Source organism: Tursiops truncatus, chromosome 4 (assembly GCF_011762595.2).
Source record: "Tursiops truncatus isolate mTurTru1 chromosome 4, mTurTru1.mat.Y, whole genome shotgun sequence".
In the NCBI taxonomy this organism is placed as follows: domain Eukaryota; kingdom Metazoa; phylum Chordata; class Mammalia; order Artiodactyla; family Delphinidae; genus Tursiops; species Tursiops truncatus.
The window spans coordinates 7,625,742-7,646,800 of record NC_047037.1 but is presented as its reverse complement, the minus strand read 5'-3'; the positions used below and the strand labels follow the sequence as shown (position 1 = coordinate 7,646,800).

Here is a 21,059-nt window from a genome sequence, read left to right as displayed (position 1 = left end):
TGATAATAGTGACTACCATTCAGGGCATGTCTGCCTGCATGCTGTGTGCTGTGCTGGTGCTTTATCTGTTCCTACACAACCCAACACAGCAAGAAGGCAGGCAGTCCCCTTTCTGTTCCAGATGACAGGACTCAAGCTCAGAACTTTTCTAATGTTATCACAGTAGCCTGTGATTTTTCTACTATAGCCTGTGATTTTGCTACTATATCACACTGCCTCTAAAATGTGGTTTTTTAATAGTAAGTATAAACAGACTGGGGCAATCTGTGATATCATTTCTTGTTTCTAACTCTTGCAAAAAGGGATTTCTGCTTTAAAGATTTTAGCCCTTTCTAGTTCATATGCTGCTTTTTTTTTTTTTTCTCTTTTGATATACTATGCTTTAAGTACTCGTCACTTAAGAATGTGTTTAGATTGGTATTTAAGACTTATATCTGGAACTACTAAGTGCACTTACTGTGCAAAGCAGTTTTGCTCATCAAAGAAAATCTACCGTCCATTTTTTAAAAAAATAAAGAAACCCATTTTCTTTGAGATTTTGGTGCTTAGAATTTGCTGACTTTAGAACTTCCTTGTGATATTTTTGTTGTCAGGCTAATCTTTCCATAGAAGATATTCTAATTCTCATGGCTGTTATAGTGACATCATTTTGTATTTTTACCTGTTAGTGTTTTACAGAGGAAATTCTTCTACCTGTTTTGAGTCTGCTTTTATTGGGAGAAATATATTCTCCAGTGTCAGGCACTTTTAACAGCAATCATTTACCTTTACTCTACAATGAACTTACAGTCAGAAATAAGGGTACCTAGCTCTCCAACTCTCAAATCTAGTTTAAAGCTCTTTTCTTTTTTCATGTTTTTCTTTTTTGTTCTAATAAGTCTTTTGGACAGATTTCCTTATTGTACCTGTGAGTCCAACCAGTTTCTTACTCTAGTTATTGAACTAGAGGGAACTGAGACCAGAGTGCTTTTCAGTCTTTCCATATTTTGATTGTCTAGAAAAAATGATCCATGTAAGAAGTTCAGATGTTATCAAACTGTCAAGTACCCACTTTGACAGGAAGTGACTTGTCCTTAAGTGTGATATTCTGGCTATTCCTCCAATGGAGAGAATCATGTAGAAGATTAAATGGGGCATATTTTTTTATCTCGACACAGAAATAAATGTTTCTGCTGTGATTCCATTAATTGTGAAGGAGAATGAATGTCTTGGGACTGGAGCTTTTGTTTTGTATTGTAACTTTTGATTTGAATAAACGTTATAAAATTATTTGAAAGATAGTAATAATAGCTAATATTTGCCTAGCATTTTAGTGTATTCGTTCTTTTTTTCCATCTCTTGAATTGCTTTTGAACTAATAGATAACAAGTGGCTTCCTATTATAATTTTTAACATACATTTTCTTTACTGTAAGTGAAGTTGAGCATTATTTAATATATTTAAGTTCTATTTGAATTTCCTTTCCTGGGCATTATTTGTTCATATTCATTGCCCTTTATTAATTAAATTGTTGGCATTCTTTTTTTGACATCTATGAGCTCTTTACAGAATAACAAAATGAATACTTTACTGGTGGTGTTAATGTATATGTTTTCTCCAATTTTGGTGGGATTTTTTATTTTTATGTAAGTGAATTAATCAATTTTCCTCTTATGATTTCTGTGTTTTGTGTCATACTTAGAGAGGTATTTTCTATTCTGAAATTATTTAAAAAATACATCCTATGTGTTCTACCATAGTTTCATTTTGTATATTAATTTTTTCTCCTCTATTAGTAAGTTCTGTCATTTAATCTATTGAGAACAACGTAGGGATCAAATTTTTCCTTCCTAGATTCCTATCCAATTTTCTAACAATATTTTTCAATAATTCATCTTTTCTACACTGATTTGAAACATCTGGTTTATCATATTCCATATTTCTATATGTAATTCTTTCTATATTTTGACTTGCTATCTTATTACATTCATCTATTTTTTTCTTTATGTGTAGTTCCACAGTTTTAATTATAGAAGTTTTATGATGTGCATCAAAAGTCTCAATCCATTCTATTTTTCCCCCCAGAATTTTACTTGGCTAATCATACTTATTTGGAAATCCACAGGAACTTAAGAATCAGATTATCTAGTGGAAAAAAACCCCGATGATATTTTTAATGGAATCTCCTGGAGGAAAATGACATTTTTATAATGTTGAAAATTCATATCCAAAAATTTGCCACGTATTTCTTTCACATCTTTTTTGGGATTCTCAATAAAGCTCTTGCACATTTCTGCTTTATTTGATTCCTAGTAATTTCATCTTTGTAACGGTTATGTAAAATGGATTCTTTTCTTCCATCGTTTAGTTTTTCTAATTCAGTCATGTTTATTTATTTGAAGGCTATTGATTCTTAAATTTTATTGTTTTTCTAACCAGCCAGCTTGCTGAGTTTCTATTATTCTTTGTAATAATTTTGCAATTTTTTTTTGAGGTTTCAAGGTAACAAACAATATTGCCGTCAAATAATGAAAAGTTTGTTTTCTTGTTTCCAATTTTCACAAGTCTTACTTTTTGTCCCCTTAGTTTTTTTTTATTAATTTTTTTTTGGGGGCTGCATTGGATCTTTGTTACTGTGCGCAGGCTTTCTCTAGTTGCCGTGAGCGGGGGCTACTCTTGGTTGTGCTGCGCGGGCTTCTCATTGTGGTGGCTTCTCTTGTTGTGGAGCACGGGCTTCAGTAGTTGTGGCACGTGGCTCAGTAGTTGTGGCTCGCGGGCTCTAGAGCACAGGCTCAGTAGTTGTGGTGCATGGGCTTAGTTGCTCTGTGGCGTGTGGGATCTTCCCGGACCAGGGCTCGAACCGGTGCCCCCTTCATTGGCAGGCAGATTCTTAACCACTGCACCACCAGGGAAGTCCCTCTCCCCTTAATTTTTTTTTCTATTGTCTAGTTGTTTTGGCTAGTATTATAAATACTATAAAAATGGTGATGATAAAGAATATCCTTCTTGTTCCTGACTTTAATGGGAATTATTTTAGCGTTTTTCTAATAAGAATTTTTCTGGTTTTTAGTTTGAGAAATAAATATTTTATTATTAAGAGATTTTGTCATGTATTCCTATTTTATTAAGCAATTTTATCAATTCTTTTCATCATCTATTCAAATAATTCTATGTTTCTTGTTGAATTAATTAATATGATAGATTCTTTTGACAGATTTTATAATATAAACTCTCTTTGCATTCTTTCATTAAAGGTTTCTTGGACGTGTTACTGGGTTTTACTTGTTAATGTTTTACTTAGTATTTCACTTAGAATTTTACTTGTTAATGTTTTATTTAGAATTTTTGAATGTGTGTGTGTAATAGTCATTTTTTTCTTCTTTTTGCATGTGTGTATTATTGGATTTTTGTTGGGGACCACAGATCCATATCTGTGCCACTTATACTGTAGAGTCATTGGGTTTAGAATTTGTGCCAAATTTTTCTTATTTTAATAAATTATCGTTATTTATTACATTGGTGAGGTTTATAATGGTATAATTTACATGCAGTAAAATCACCCCTTACAAGTGTATAATTCGATGAATTTTGCAAAATATGTACAGTCATAAAACCACCACCACAATCAAGATTTGGAACCGTATCTCTCCCCCCTCTCCCCAAGGTCAGTACCCTCCCCCGCCCTTCCAGTCCCTAGGACAACTAATCTGTTTACCATCTCTGTGGTTTTGCCTTTTCTAGGTTGTAAGGTTAATGAAATCATACAGTATGTAGCATTTTTTGTGTGTGTCGGGGGGTGGGGGGGTGGGGAAGGTGGAGGTGTCCGTCTTCTTTCACTTGTCATAATGCTTTTGCAATTAAGTAAGCTTTTTGCATGTGTCAGTAGTTCTATTTTATTGTTGAAAATTTTATTCAGTTTTGATTTTGAGTTTTCTTATACATGTAGAAAAAAAGGAAGCAACAGTAGTTAATGTATTGATTCAATAGTAGAAGAGCTTCATAACTATTAATACCGTCAGGGTTTTCTATGGAAAATCAGTTAATCTTAATAATACTTGAGTTTTTGCATCAAATTTATGGATATAAGTAAAGCTTTCCAAAGTTTGTTTTATAGAAGGTAAATCATATATTATTTTAAATGTTATTGTAAATTCAGTTAAATGGATCATTAAAAATAAAGTTACTTGTTTTGTGATGAGAAGACAAATGTAGGTTTTGGTAGAGCACAGTGTCATAGTAAAGACAATATTTATTAAATTAAACAATGTATGGAGAAGGAAGAAATGTGCTTGGGGGCTTCCCTGGTGGCGCAGTGGTTGAGAGTCCGCCTGCCGATGCAGGGGACACGGGTTCATGCCCTGGTCCGGGAAGATCCCATATGCCGCGGAGCGGCTGGGCCTGTGAGCCATGGCTGTTGAGCCTGCGCATCCGGAGCCTGTGCTGCGCAGCGGAAGAGGCCATAGCAGTGAGAGGCCCGCGTACCGCAAAACAAAACAAAACAAAAAAAAAAAAAAAAAAAAAGCAAAAACAGAAATGTGCTTGGACTTGGATGTAGTGAATGCATAGTACATTTTTGTGCCCCCAAAATGGTGCGTTTTGTCAATCACTGTAGAGGCTGTAATGGTCAAAGTTACCAAGTATGTTTATATATGAAGAATTAGTTACAGTAGTTACACTACATGATGTTTGTTAAATACAGAAAAAACATTTGGCATGGCAATACATGGTTTTTCTTTTTACTGTCATCAGTCATAATTTTAAAGTGTCTGAGCCTTTGAATGAATGCTTTGTAAGCAATCTAAGTGTCTGACAGTTATTATTCTTTTCTGAATGAAGCTTTTATATTTTCTTTTCATTTTATTTGAAATCACTTGAAAATATTTAATCAGAGTATTTAATAAACAGAGTATCAAAAACTTCATTTTAGTGGATAGCGAGGATTGTAAACCAAACTGTAAGACAAGAATACATTGAAATGTATCACTAGACAAGCAAGGGGAAAAATTAAACAATAAGAGCTCAAACTAAGCGCTAGATTTAAGAATTTTCCTTTGAAATATTTCAACTTGGAAGACTTTTTTGATGAAGCTTCTATATTTAATTGGATACATTTATCAGTACTGAAACTGAATGCAGTTGAAAAGATCTGTGATTTTGCAGCACCTACATTTGACAAAACACTGAAAAGAATTATAGAGATACCTTTTATGACAAATTTTTTATATTATAGAAATTTTTGAAGGTAATTACTCTGAATAAAGAAAAATGAGAGGACCAATGAGGTATTTGAACTGAAATATTTACACTTTTCAACATATAGAATTGAGATATTGTCAATGTAGCAAAATTTGGGGGACAAATAGAATTGAGAATATCCTCTGTATAGCAGAATTTGTCATGTCTACAAGGTATTTCAGCAACTACAGAGTATCTTTTCAATGAAAACTTTTCATGGTCTATAGCAAAGAGTTAATTGAAGATGCCCACAATTTCAAATTTATTTACCATAAAATACATTGTTGAGGAAAATTACAGGCAATTTTATGGAAAAAATTTAAATAATATATAGATACAAAAGAGATATTGTTTAGAATAATACCAGCAACTTGGTGTAATAGACAAATATGGCTAAATACATGACAAATATGTGAAAATATAATGAAAAATCATTGTGCTTTGGTGCTTATTTTCTGGTAATATATAGATACTATCTCATAGAAATAATGCTATGTTTCAAAATAGTTTTGGAAGAAAGAAAGGTTATAGGTTCACTGGTATAGTAGAACTAGTCAAAAATAATAAAGTAAATACTTTAATAATTATACAATTTTATTCTTTGATACCTATTTTCACTTTCAAAGGAATCCTCAAGTCATCCTATGTTATGCCCACCTCATAACAAGATATTCACAGCTCTTTGAAATACTGCTTTTTGACCTCCTTAGGTCTCCAAGTACAAATTTCTTTAAGTTAGACTTTTTACACAATTTACTTTTGATACTGTCTTCTGAAGTAGATTGATGAAGTTGGGGAAAATTTTATCCCCCATTTGTAATTGTTAATATAAGTATTTAAATAAATTTTCATGTGTTTATATAACACTATTTGCTATCTCTTTAATTTTGTTATACCAGATACCTTGAATGGAAGTGACTTGGGTCGCTCTTGGCCTGTGATTATTCCTAAATATTTTTATTGTCATTTATTTATTATTTATTTTTTGCCGTTCTATAACTTTACTGAACAATCAGTAGTTAGTTCCCATCCACATTAACTGTCTGTAGATTTTTGAAAGTGGTGGCAGGTACATAGGTAAGCAGCGTATAGAGCTTGTTTGGTGAATCTTCATCTTCATTACGTTTTCTGGACAACCGCACACGGATACGGTATGGGACATTCCTTATTCCTTTGGCGCAGCAGGTTTGTTGAACCCGGTGTCAACGCGTACATCTGGAGTTCCCATTTCCTTCCTGGCAAACTTCTGGATTTCTTTGAGCGCCCGAGGGGCACGCTTCTTGAAAGGCACTCCAGGGATGCGCTTGTGAATGTTGACAGTGTATTCTCTGGTCACCACCTCCTTGGCGGCGGACCGGCTCTCTTCTTCTCGCTGCGCTTCTTTGCTGGAGCCATCCTGACGGGCTATTGTCCCTATTTTAGAGAAGAGGACGCAGAGGACCCTAGAGAGCCTCATATTTTGTCTCAAACTGGTACATGAAAGGGACGGACTCTTATTCTCATCCTTCAATTGCAAAACCCATGTTCTTCCTTCAACTTTACTCTGATTTTCCTTTGAAAGAAGAAAAAGGGAGGAGAATTGACATTTAGTGAGTAACCATGAACTCAATGCTATGTTTGGTATTTTCACCTATATTAGTTTATTTAATCTCTGCAATACTGCAGGCTAGATGTTTTTATTCCTACTTCGTGGATGGAGAAATTGAAACCCAGGAAGGCTGAATAAATTGCCAAAAGCCACACACTTTACAGGTAGTGAAACTGGAATTTACACGTTTTGTTTTGACTAAGCAGTCTGGGTTTAATTAAAAAGACAAAAAATTGGGGCTTCCCTGGTGGCGCAGTGGTTGAGAGTCCACATGCCGATGCAGGGGACACGGGTTCGTGCCCCGGTCCAGGAAGATCCCACATGCCGCAGGGCGGCTGGGCCCGTAAGGCATGGCCGCTGAGCCTGCGTGTCCAGAGCCTGTGCTCCGCAATGGGAGAGGCCACAACAGTGAGAGGCCCGCGTACCAAAAAGACAAAAAAATTGGAGCTAAATTGTAAGGCATTCAGTTTATTAGGATTAAGATCTTAATGGTTATGGTTGACTTCACTTTGAGATATAAACCACTTTTGTGCTTTTTAAGAACACACCATTTGGGAAACTCAATTCAGAAAGTTATAAAGTGGCAGTGTTTTATAAACAGTAGTTAGTGGATTGTCCAGGAATTTACTTCCCTTGTTAGAATAAATACCCAAAATGGTTTCTTGTTATGTGAGGGGTCATGACTATTGATGCTGGAGATAACTTGAGTGCCACAAGCCTAGAGTTATCTATAGAACAATGTTACACTAACTTGAATTTTAAAATGCTTCTGGCCAGTCAGTGTTTGCGTAGGAGTGGGAGGGGATGGAGAAGGGTGGAATCACAAAGAAGCATGAGGAAGCTTTTGGGGCTAGGTAAGGTGCATCTGCTGTGCTCGTAACCTCCTATTTCTTTGTTTCCCTTCTTTAACAGTTCCCCAAACTCTATCCCAACATGTACATTCATATAAATACACACACACACACACACACACACAAACTATTTATAATTTAGTATCACTTCAATTAAATGTTAATTGCTCCCAAAGTATAATATCTTATATAATGTAATCGTTTCTCAGGCTTAAAGAATTTACAACATTTTCCAATACCAGAGAGTTAGATGGGGAAGAGATTTTGGAAATGTGAAATGGCTTGTGTTTTTTTCCGTGAACTGGCTTAAGAATGCTCAAAGCTGAATGTTCAACGTCTTTTTAGCAAGAGTACGAGTCCCTGTGGCATGTATTTTTTTTTTTTTTTTTTTTTTTTTTTTTTTTTTGTGGTACACGGGCCTCTCACTGTTGTGGCCTCTCCCGTTGTGGAGCACAGGCTCCGGACGCGCAGGCTCAGCGGCCATGGCTCACGGGCCCAGCCGCTCCGCGGCATGTGGGATCTTCCCAGGCTGGGGCACAAACCCGTGTCCCCTGCATCGGCAGGCGGACTCTCAACCACTGCGCCACCAGGGAAGCCCCTGTGGCATGTATTTTAAGGAAAGATACTATTCCCAGCCACATAGCCTTTTTATTAGTCTTACTTGTTCTAATGTCCTCATTTATTTGTTTTTATAAATTGTATATATTTCTGTGAGCCACATGAATAATTTATTTTTTGGAACAATTCGTCATATAAATAAACATAAGTTTTAAGAAAACTTGTTTTAGAGTTTTCTAGGTTAAATTAGGTCCTTTGGAGGATGCAGCTCATATTTTCTGCTCTTATTCTTTCATTTCTATAAGGTTGCTTATTTTTCAGTGACTAGAGGGTTAGAAACTAAGATTCAGGGAAAAATGAATGATCCCTCCTAGCAACGTATTTTTCAAATTGTCATTTGTTGAGGGTGGATGCAAATGGCAAAGATACATGGCTTTCCTTCAGTTCTTCTTCAGTTTTCACATAGATATTCGGTAGCTTGAATCTATAAATAAATGAGCCTATCAGGAGTAAGATGCTGTGAATAACAGATCTCCTCTGATCACTAAATTCACTTAAACGATTGCATGTATACTTTTAAATTAGTATCTGTGACACTTTTTGAAGTGGGCAAGGAAGTGCTTCCATAGCCAAGTTTACAGAGAAAAATGAGAAATATCTCATGAACCCAGAGTGAGGAAGGCTTTTGATGGCTTCTGTAAAGTGAGACGCTGAAATGGGTTTTGAAATCTAGAAGAATAGCTCACAGGTAACTTTGCTGTGTTCGTGCGCAGATGAGGCTCATAGAGATAAAGCATTTAGAGAAGAGGGAGCAGGGGAGAAAGGCACAAACTGTGTGGACGTAGGTATCACGGCAGAAGGACACACTGAGTCATTAATCTGAGCTATTTACAGTGGATAATTCGTGAGAAAAGGATAGAACATTTAGACCAATATTTAAATGAATTCACCTAAGAAGGAAGGAATTATACATATGACTATGATTCTCTTGACCACTGCATATTCTATATATTGCAATTCATCCTCAAAGAAAATAATTCTCTTTGCTTCCCCAGGACTTAAGTGTGCACAAATTCTCAGCAACTGTTTATGAGGTTTGACCTCCCGAAGTTCCCACAGACAACGTTATTGATCTTTTTTTTTTAACATCTTTATTGGAGTATAATTGCTTTACAGTGATGTGTTAGTTTCTGCTTTATCTGCGCTAGTATCTAGCTCCTGTGTATTAGACCCACATTCCTTTTTTCCCTCCCGTTACCACTGTGATTCCTTCCCCGCAATATCCCTACCACCACCCTCACATCATCTCATTCTCTCTCTTCTCTCTTCTGTGCCTAAAAAAATAAAGAGAGAAAGGAAAAGATGAAGGGTAGATACCCTGAGGCAGATAATGTTTCCTCCTTCCTCTTCCGTGGCCTCCCCTCCAGGCTGCATCTCGTGGTTTCTTCCCTCAGCTCAGTGGTGTTTGACATCTTTACCTCTGATCTTGGTACTAGGCTTTAGAAGGCAACGGTATTTTAAGGATTTTTTTCTGTATATTTTCAAATACAGTTGAACAGAGTAACTTTTTAAACAAAAAAATATGGTGATTTCCTCAAAAATCATATTAAAAGTGCCTCCAAAGGATTCTACAGACATTAAGAATTAAGTTTCTGCAGTTCTCCTGGCAAGTTCATAAATCTCAGGACCCCCTCTACTTTTAGGGAAATGGAAAAATACCTTGGGTGAAATCAGGCAAGACAGTCACTAGTCAAGGATGTACTTGAAAAGCCCTAATTGGGATCTCCTTCACTCTTTTAAGGAATATTGATTTTTTTTATGTTCTCAACCTTCAGAACTAAATCAAAACTGAATTTTCATGCTTTCATGAGTTGATTTTCCCATTGTGTCTTAAAGCATGTTCCTTATTCAATCTGCCTGATATCTACTACATGTTTTAGAATGTAATTAATAAAAATATTCACTGTCCTCAAGGAGGTGATGTCCAGCCTAGGTGATGAATATGAGTGCTATTTCCAATAATAAAGTCTGGAGACTTACAATGGAGAAACATATAACATTTGAATTATTTTGACTTCTATATAGTAAGAATTTTATGCCTGTTTTCTTTAAGAAAAGGAATTTTTGAGTCTATCTATAATCGTTTTGTTTCTGTTAGTGAAAAGAATTGCAAAAGAAAGTAATATGCTAATGTCCCCTTTGAATTAGACACCAATCATTTTATGTTTTATTTTATAGAGTCTTTGACCAGCTTATTCATGAGAATGTGCTTTCTTCTTCTCTTCTCCTTCTTCTTCTCCTTCTCCTTCTCCTTCTCCTTCTTTTTTCTGATGGTGAATCTGGCCTCCTTACCCCAGATGAAGTGTCATGAGTTTTAAAGGACATCCCCACACTGGGATAAATACTTTCAGAGTCCATCCATTTTGTAATGGATTAGCTTGTTCTAAATATAGTAATTTAGAAATACTCTCTTCACATTTAGCTAAAAATATATGAACTTGAAGAAGTTCATGATTTGAAACACATACAGAATAACTGTTTTGTTATTTTATCACACACCTTTTTCTGTACTCCTTCTTTTATTTTATAATGGCAATGAATACTTCAAGTGACTCTAAATAGTTGAGATGCCACTTTATAATAATATTTTCTGTAAACTCCATGAGAACATAAAGACTAATTCTGCCACACTTTCTAGTATGTTTCTTCTGGAAATACTGTATTATCATCTTTGATCACTTCTAATATTAAAGTTGGTTTATTGTCTTGATTTTTCTGTGGATCATATGTTTATCCAATTAAACATAAAGGCTGATTGTAAATTGGTTCTCCTAATACACTCTCTGACATTTCAGAGGGGAAAAAAAAATCCTGTGAGCTATTTATATTTACATTTGAATTCAAGTACACGTTCTCATACAGTACAGACCTCACCTTAGACAATTTCCTCAACTAATAATATACTTTCAGCAGCTGTGTGGGAGTTTAGGATCAAGTTAGCTACATTAGCTTGTTTACAAATAATGCTACCTAAAATGATAAAAATTCAAATCATGATGTCAGTACTTCCTCTGGACTTGTTTCCTATTATTAGGATTTTCTCAGAAAATGTGTGCTGCTGAGTTGGGGGTGAAATATTTGTTTACTTCTTGTCCTCTAATATTTCACTCTGTTTTTACTGTCAAGTAGATTCAGAAGGCCTTCTCTGGTAAATCACTAAAAGAGACCTGAAGAATTATCCTGTTTCAGCTTCTTATCTGAAGATAAGGAAAATGAGGTTTAGAAAGGCAACATGACTTGTCCAGGGTCACATAGCTGGTTAGAACCCATGCTTTTTATCCAGTGTCATGTTCATTCTGTAGGTGAATAAGTGAAATTGAGAGAATATTTGACTTTGAGACTCTAACGTGTCTTTTCTATGTAGACTTTTATTCCACGGGAAATGTCATTTCTACCCAGACTCTTATTCCATGGAAAATGATGTTTATGTTTAAAATAGTAAATATCTTAGAAGTTGTGAGATTTGCTTGGACAATGGTGACTAAAATTATAACTTTTAAGTATTTTCTAAGAAAATACATTGTGGACAATGTAAAGTTGAGGTTAAGCAAAAGCAGAAAAATGAAAACATAATGAAGACCCAATAAAAAACAGAAGACCTATTAAGGTTTAAAACATGATTCTGAGTCTTCCAGATTTCTCATGAGAGGCTGTGTCTACCTTGGTACCTTGGTAGAAATTGTTCTCTAAGAATATTCTATGAATTCTTTTTCAATTAGATACTAACACCCTTGATTATTGGTTGAGTTCTAAGTCTTATACTGGATGTTTTGCATGTTCCGTTGGGCACCACTGTTCTCTTAGGTTAGAATCTCGTTTTTTGCCCTTTGAAGCAGAAATGGCCTTTAGTAGCCATCCCTGAAGGTGGACACAATGGAGGGGAAGAAGAATCATTTTTTAATTTTCATTTTGGCAAGTTAAAAGTACCTTACTGAATCAGTGTTTTGGGATTTGGGTTAAGGTTCCAATATCCAAAAGTAATACATAATTGACACTAAGTTAAATATCTGTATTCCACGTGGCATGAAACTATTGTTGTCTTTGTGAGTAGTCACATCCTGGCCGTAGAGTGGCTTTTCTTCCTAGGAGCCTACAGAACTTCATCCAGCAACATTCCAGTTGGGGGTGGGCATGCAAACATGGACAAAGCACTGTTCTTGAAAGGTACCTTCCCTAACCTCTTGAGCTTACAGGAATCTCTCCCTTTTTCCCCAGTACACATAGTACTTCATTCTACATCATTCTGCACTACTTTGTAATATGTATAACTTGTCTGAGACACTGTAAGCTTTTTTAGAGCGGTGCTTTTATTTTTGTAAATTCAGATATTTATTAACTTCTTGCCAAGTCAGAGCAATGATCCATTCAATAAATGTTTACTGAGCACTTACTATATGCCAGACACCGTTCCAGGTACTAGGGATATAGGTGTGAAAGATTCAGGAAAAGCCCCTTCCCTCATGAGTCTTCTATTCTGATGGTGAGGGTGGGAGGAAACCCTAAACACACAACATGAGTTAAGAGAGAGATACACAATATTAAGAAAATATAAGGGAGAAGAAGGGTAAACAAGGGGAAAAGAGGTTGTTTCTTTAGATAGGATGATCATAAAAAGGCTCTTTAAAAGTGACCTTTAAGCTAATACTTAAATAATGAGAACAAACCAGCAATGGAAAGATTAGGGGTAGGGAAGGAATGTCCAAGGCAGATAGTTCACGAGGGGGAGAGTGATATGAAGCAAGTTGTGAGTGATAACAACAGCTGAATCATGCAGGGCCATATAGGGCCATGGAGGAAAGGAGTTTGGATTGTGTTCAAATGGAAACAGGAAGCCAGTATAAGGTTTTGGGGAACAGAGTGGTATTATCACTTTGGCTGTATTGGGAGAAAACATTGTAGATAGACATGAATGGAAGCCAGCTCTTCATATATTTTATTGTCTTCTATAGACCTGGATGGAAAGCAATCTTCTTGATGGGTCCCTTTGGATCATGTGGGTTTTTCTGTGTGTGTATGTGTATGAGGGTGTCTTGGGGAGCAGTAGGATGTGGGTTATTCTTCTATATGCAAGGGTAATTAGAAATATGGGAGGCACTGATTGAGTCGAAAAGGATCTTGATGACTGAGGGAGCAATAGAACTTAAAGGAAAAGACAGACTGTATTTGAAAAAGGAAGTCAAGCAGGCATGATGGGGCAGGCAGGTGGCCAGGGAAAGGAAGAGGACAGACCTGGACCTGGGCAGGCAGGGACTCACTATGATACGGGTGGGTTGAAGGCCGACTTGAGATAGTTTAATGAACACAATGAATTTCCATGTTTTCTTTCTTCCTCCTTTTGTTGGGCCAAAGGTAATATGGGCTAGAGTGATGTGGTCTAATATTATGTAGTCACGTATACATAAAGTACACATACGTACTTTTCAAATATTGTCATGTGTTCGTCCCAGCAATTTCAAATTGAGTACTACTCGTCCACAGCCCCTTATCCAAAACCCTCGGGGATAGATGGGTCTTGGAATTAAGAATTTTTCAGACGTTAGTTAAGATAATATGATGCATGTACTAGATGTTACCTAATGCCCTATTGGAGTCTAGGGTGGCACCCTGTAATGAACCATATTAATATATTTTTTTTTTACTGAGAAATAGTTAATTTACAATGTTGTGTTAGTTTCAGAGGTACAGCAAAGTGATTCAGTTATACAATTCTTTTTCAGATTCTTTTCCATTATAGGTTATTATTGAGTATAGTTCCCTGTGCTATACAGTAGGTCCTTGTTTTTTATCTCTTTTATATAGTAGTGTGTATATGTTAATCCTGAACTCTAATTTATCTCTCCCAAACATATTAATATTTCTTCAGCAAAACATATTATTATTCACACAATATGGGAAACATTAAGAATATAAGTAACCTCACATCAGTTCAGGTGAGGTTTGCAAATAAGAGAATTTGTGCTAAGCTTTCAAAAAGCTTCCCATTTTCAAAGTTTTTTAAAAAAAATTTAGAATCAAGAGATTTTTACTAAGGAGGAAATTAAGGTTTAAGGAATTTAAGTGACTTGTTAAATAGTAGGGCTGGAATTTGAACACTGCCTTGGCTGACCACAAACTCTGTGATCTTAATCACATTATACCACTTCTACAGAAATGATGACCGCTGTTTATAAATAGCTGTCCTGTATATAAAAGCACATACATGTGTATCGAGAGCTAGATAGCGATAAAGGAACTACAGTAAAAAATGCCTACTAATAACTTTAAAATCTAACCATTTTCTGTGGATGAGTACTGTCTCTGTAAGTTGTTTTATATTGTTTCTAGCATGGTACCAGCTATAATATTAATAATGACAAAATTATCTTGTGATACGTTGAAGAGTTAATTATGATAAATCTAATTAATGAAAATTAAATGACTTAATTTTGATAAATGATCTAAATTATGATAAATTTTAAGGACCACATTTTCTCCATTATCCTGCTAATTAACAGAGAAAATTTTGCATAATTATAGATGAAAACAATCTCATTTATCTTAACAGAACCTTAGAACATAAATTCAAGGAGTTGTTTAGGCTGGAGGCCATTGTCTATATTGAGTATTTGCTCTACTGGAAATAGCCAGTTAAAGAGTATGGGGCTCTGCAAGCAGGGAATGAGGATATTCTAGATTAAGGGAGAACATTGCAGAGATGGAAAGTTCTAGAAAGATCTGAAAATGCTAAGATTGTGGTTATTAGAGCATTGAACATGCATTTACTGTGGCAACCAAATGACTCTTTTCTTTCCTGAGATTCTTTTAGGACTGTTTTCTATCTTAAGAGTTACCAGAGAAATATTAGCTTGACTGAAATATACTGATTTTGAGCAGGCAGAGTTATCGTGCTAAAGAAAAGTAATTTTTAAAAACATTCTCTATCTTTTGATTATTTAATTTTGTAACTTTATTTCAGACTATTCTATTCCATGTATGTATGTGTATGTGAGTCTGTGATTGTGTGTGTGTGCATGACGTACAGTTGATCCTCATCATGTGCGGGAGTTACGTTCTCTAAAGTTGCCACGAATACTGAATTAGCAGATACTGAACAGTGTTCCTAGGGGAAATACAGGGTGAGGTTCTCCGGAGCCTCTGGTCACCACATTTTTGTCAAGCGATCAGTACATAATTTTGTTTTTCAAAACCTTATTCGATACGTATTGTTGATTCATTAGCATTGAACTCATGACCTACAGCACTTTCACTCATGGCTGAACAAATGCATCTAATACATGTATTTCCTCTGTGAGACATGTCACAGCCCTCTCAGGCTTAGGGACACTAGCCAGCACTTCAGCACTACACAGGGAAGGGGGGTCATTGTAAACAGCAAAATCACCAACAGAGAGCACACACATGAGAAAAACGTGGCACGAACCAGACCATGAAAAGGGCTCTTGTTTACAGTATGAGACCTTAAACAAGAAGACAGAATCGCCCTGTCCTGCCTCAGGTGGGAACATGACAGGTGACTCTGTGCAGGTCTGTGAATGACCGTGAAAGCACAGGTATTGATTTTGTGGTTACAAATACATTTTAATGAGTAAGAAATTCACAAATCAGGAATCCACAAGTAATGAAGATGGACTGTATAAGAATGCACCTGTGACATGTTTTGGTTAGTACAGGGTTGGAATTCTCTCTTGTTATGTTCTGTCTTTTAATTTATGATGTTACCGAACGCCAGTGTGCCCAATGCACAGTGAGGCCAAACAGACATAAACATCGGAGTTTGGAGCAGAGAAAGGTTTATTGCAGGGACACGCAAGGAGACGGGTGGCTTATGCCCCCAAAACCCCAAACTCCCTGAAGGGTTTCAGCAAATCACTTTTAAAGGCAAGGTGAAGGAGAGGTGTGGTTAGTTGTTGCAGACTTCTTGGTGTGGGAATCCTTTGTTCTTGCAGCTGTCCATGTAAGTCAGGTCGTGATGTTTCCGTAAACTTCCAATAAGGCAAATGTTATTCTCTGTTCTTCAACTTTTCCCCTCTGTATGAATGGACTCTTAAAGGTCAGAGCCCTGAGGATAGGCTATCCTGTATATTTCAGGCTATAGGCAACATTCTTTTTACAAAAGGTGCAGAGCCAGCATGACTAAGCACAGGCAACAAAGCACAAGGGTTAAAGTAAAAGGAACAGATCTAAGATGGAGTCAGATTTGTTCTTCCCTGTTACAGCACTTGGTGGATAGCCAAGCCCATTCTGTACCTCCATTTGTTATCAGTCGTAGGCAAATATCTCTAAGGGCAATATGTATCATCTTCTATATACACGTGTGTCACATACCTGAGTATTTAAGCACAAGCATATTTAAGAACATGTGTATTACTTGTATATACGTACAGAGGCAGAGCAAGTGAGAGAGTGAGCGTGAAAGAGAGAGACGGTGAGAGAGTCCTGACATATTGATAACAGAAGAAAGTAATTTTTGAAAGTAATGAATGTCCTAATTATTCATGCGTAAAAATTCTTTGAAGTACATAAAATTAATTTACCCTCTTCTGTTTATAGACAATTAAAATGAAAAGGCTTCGTAATTAATATAATCTTAATATTATTTTAAAAGACAGTTAATGTGAAGCCATCCATTTTCAGACATAGTTAATTCAGTTTTTGCCACACTTGTAGCTACTGAATTGGTGCTTAGCTTTGCTTTTTTTTCCCCTCCTTCTTAATATAAAAGTCAGTGGAATGTTTGCTTAGTATATTACCAACTCAATTCTTTGTTCATTTATCAAACTTAATTTATGCCTTCTAGTAACACTGAATAGCACAGGAAAGTAAATATAGTAATCAGGTGGCCTTTTCGGGGAAATTCTGCATTCGATTGTTAATAAGATCTAGAATTGAGGCCTCTTGGAACTAAATTCTCTAGGTTTGTATTATATTTTGTACTTAGAGATTTTTCATTGCCATACTTTGGGATCACAGAAATACTTGTTCATTTTAATTTTTTGTCTGTTTAAAAAACTAATTGGGAATAGGGAATAAAAAATGGGTGCACTGTCCATCCCCTAATCTTTAGGCTCTAACTCAATGCCTCAAACATCAGTTCAACAAATACTAATGCAGATCACCGTGCTACATATTGTTGAGAGAGTGGCTGAAATCGAGGGATGAATCTTCCCTCTCTCAGGACACTCTATAGGGAGGGAGAGGCAAGACTGGTGTGACTAGAACACAGTGTAGAGTGGAAAGGTTATCCAGGAACTAGCAACAAGGACTATGAATTGATAAACGAGGCTGATGTTGAAGGAGAACAGAAAAGAGAGCATTTAGACTGGGATGGGTATTCCAAGTAGCATCTGTTAGGTAAGAAGAGAGAGTGTGGTTCTTCAGCAGATCTTGCTGGAGCCGGGCATTCCTGAAGGTAAATCGTGGTGTGGCAAATTTTCGCAAGGCTGCAGTGGTGATTGGGACGTAATGATTCAGGTCTTTGAAACAAGGTAATATGGTAGGACTTTAATAAATAGACAATACAGAGCTATTGCAAAATATTGAGCTAGTAAACTCAGAGCCTCAAATTCCCTCTAGCAATAGTATTTAGAAAGATTAGAAGAGATGAGATATTAGTGGCAATGGAACTAGTTAGGAATTGTGTGAGTGGTAACAGGAGACCTGAAACAGAGAAGGAGATTTGAACTAGGAAGATGGAGATGAATGTGAGCGACATTGTCGAGAAAGAATATATATATATATTTTTTCTTTTTGCGGTATGCGGGCCTCTCACTGCTGTGGCCTCTCCCGTTGCGGAGCACAGGCTCCGGATGCGCAAGCCCAGCGGCCATGGCTCACGGGCCCAGCCACTCCGCGGCATGTGGGATCTTCCCAGACCGGGACACGAACCCGTGTCCCCTGCATCGGCAGGCTGACTCTCAACCACTGCGCCACCAGGGAAGCCCAGAATATGTTTTTAATGTAGGAAATACTGTTCATTTGGCTGAAGAATTCTTTGCCCCAAACACTGACTTTTTGTCGAGAATTTACTGCTAAAGGTTGTTGTTCAGGTTTTATATGGAGTGGGGAAATGTTTATTATTTGTTTCTCTGCAGTTTTGCAAGTTGTACTTATGTGTGATATTAATCAGATATTGTATATGAATGATCCATTTTTGAGTAACAGGGACAAAATAAACTTGCACTTAATATATTTAGTAGTGAAGCTTTAGAAATATCCCTATTAAAATTTGGAGTGGACTTCCCTGGTGGCGCAGTGGTTAAGAATCCACCTGCCAATACAGAGGACACAGGTTCCATCCCTTGTCTGGGAAGATCCCACATGCCGCGGAGCAACTAAGCCTGTGTGCCACGACTACTGAGCCTGCGCTCTAGAGAAGCCACCACAATGAAAAGCCCATGCACCGCAACGAAGAGTAGCCCCCGCTCCCCGCAGCTAGAGAAAGCCCGCACACAGCAACGAAGACCTAAGGCAGCCAAAAATAAATAAATAATTTAAAAAATAATTTGGAGCTAGTCAAGAATCCAACTGTTACCTCTCTTTTAAAAATACTGTACCAGAAGTTCTAGCCAACATAATATAATAATAAAAAGAGAAACAAAATACACAAATTAGAAGAGGTTAGAGATCATCGTCTATGTAGGAAGCCCTGGGGAATGTAAATACTGTGAGAACAAAGAATACACAAGATTATGTTGAAGAATAACAACAAAGTTTGGAGACCAGTTCTACCAGCTGGCAAGATTCATTATTTATTAAATTACCATAAGTGTATAACCAGGCAATGTGCGGGCATAACAAAAATGACCAGTGGAACAGAGTACAGAACAATGAAACAGATCTAGGTATGTATAAATACCTTACACAGGGAACTATACTCAATATTCTGTAATACCTATAAGGGAAAAGAACCTGAAAAAGACAATCTATCCATCTATATCTATATCTGAATCACTTTGCTCTATACCTGAAACTAACACAACATTGGAACCTAACTATAGTTCAATAAAAAGTTATCAAGCCCTAAAAAGAAAATAGGGCAGAGTTGACATTACAAATGAATTGGGAAAGGGTGAGCTAACCCTTAAATTCTAAGCGGACTAAAGACTTAGATAAATAAGTCACAAATCATGAAATATAGGAGGATACCTTTCTGATCATAGGAAGGGAAACATTTAAAAATACACAGAGACAACTGACAAAGGATTAATCTCCAAAATATACAAGCAGCCCATGCAGCTCAATATCAAAGAAACAAACAGCCCAATCCAAAAATGGGCAGAAGATCTAAATAGAGATTTGTCCAAAGAAGATGTACAGATTGCCAACAAACACATGAAAGGATGCTTAACATCACTAATCATTAGAGAAATGCAAATCAAAACTACAATGAGGTATCACCTCACGCCAGTCAGAACGGCCATCATGAAAAAATCTACAAACAATAAATGCTGGAGAAGGTGTGGAGAAAAGGGAACCCTCTTGCACTGTTGGTGGGAATGTAAATTGATACAGCTACTATGAAGAACAGTATGGAGGTTCCTTAGAAAACTAAAATTAGAACTACCATGTGACCCAGCAATCCCACTACTGGGCATATACCCAGAGAATACCATAATTCAAAAAGACACATGCACCCCAATGTTCACTGCAGCACTATTTACAATAGCCAGGTCATGGAAGCAACTTAAGTGTCCATCGACAGATGAATGGATAAAGAAGATGTGGCACATATATACAATGGAATATTTACTCAGCCATACAAAAAAATGAAATTGAGTCATTTGTAGTGAGGTGGATGGACCTAGAGTCTGTCATACAGAGTGAAGTAAGTCAGATAGAGAAAAACAAATACCATGTGCTAACACATATATGTGGAATTTAAAAAAAATGGTTCTGATGAACACAGGAGTAAAGACACAGACGTAGAGAATGGACTGGAGGGCATGTGGAGGGGGAAGGGTAAGCTGGGACGAAGTGAGAGAGTGGCATGGACACATACACACTACCAAGTGTAAAATAGATAGCTAGTGGGCAGCAGCCACATAGCACGGGGAGATCAGCTCAGTGCTTTGTGACCACCTAAAGGGGTGGGATAGGGAGGGTGGGAGAGAGATGCAAGAGGGAGGAGATATGGGATGTATGTATATGTATAGCTGATTCACTTTGTTATACAGCAGAAACTAACACACCATTGTAAAGCAATTATACTCCAATAAAGATGTTTAAAAAAAATACACAAAGAGCATGAACTATAAAAAAGTTTGACAAATACAATTAAAGTAAAAATTTAAATTATTGAACAACAACAACATCTCCCATAAACATAGTTGAAATGCAGGCTACAGAGTAGAAGTAGGTATTTGCCACATATGTGACTGACAAAGGATCACGTACAGAATTTAGAAGAACTCCTATATTCATCTAAAAAAGAAACGGGTCAAGACAAGTCAGAGAGGAGGAAACTCTTATGGTAAGTCAACAGAAGAAAGAAAAAGGGAAAGATGGCCCAACCTCACTAGTAACCAAGAAAATGCAAATTAAAATTTACATCTATATGGTTAGTATAAACTTTGAAAATGTGTATATAACATGTATTGGCAAGAATTTGGAAAAACAGTTTTAAATATGCTTATATTACTATGAGTTCTAGTAGCTCTCTGGAAGAGCAGTTGGACAAGTTATAGTACACTTGAACATGAGGCTGCTTTTTAACAGAGCTATGCCACTTTTCAAAATATGTTCTAGAAAATAACCCACTACTAGTGCATAAAGAGGTAGGTCCAGAATGC

At 36.6% G+C, this 21,059-nt stretch overlaps 1 protein-coding gene and 1 pseudogene across 1 annotated transcript in view; one reads left to right on the top strand and one right to left on the bottom strand.

Annotated features, from left to right (window-relative positions):
- Positions 1–21,059, top strand: part of KCNH8 (potassium voltage-gated channel subfamily H member 8) — a 386,943-nt gene that overhangs the window by 10,141 nt on the left and 355,743 nt on the right. The gene's annotated exons all lie outside the window — the stretch shown is intronic.
- Positions 6,234–6,609, bottom strand: LOC101328267 (large ribosomal subunit protein eL31 pseudogene; annotated as a pseudogene).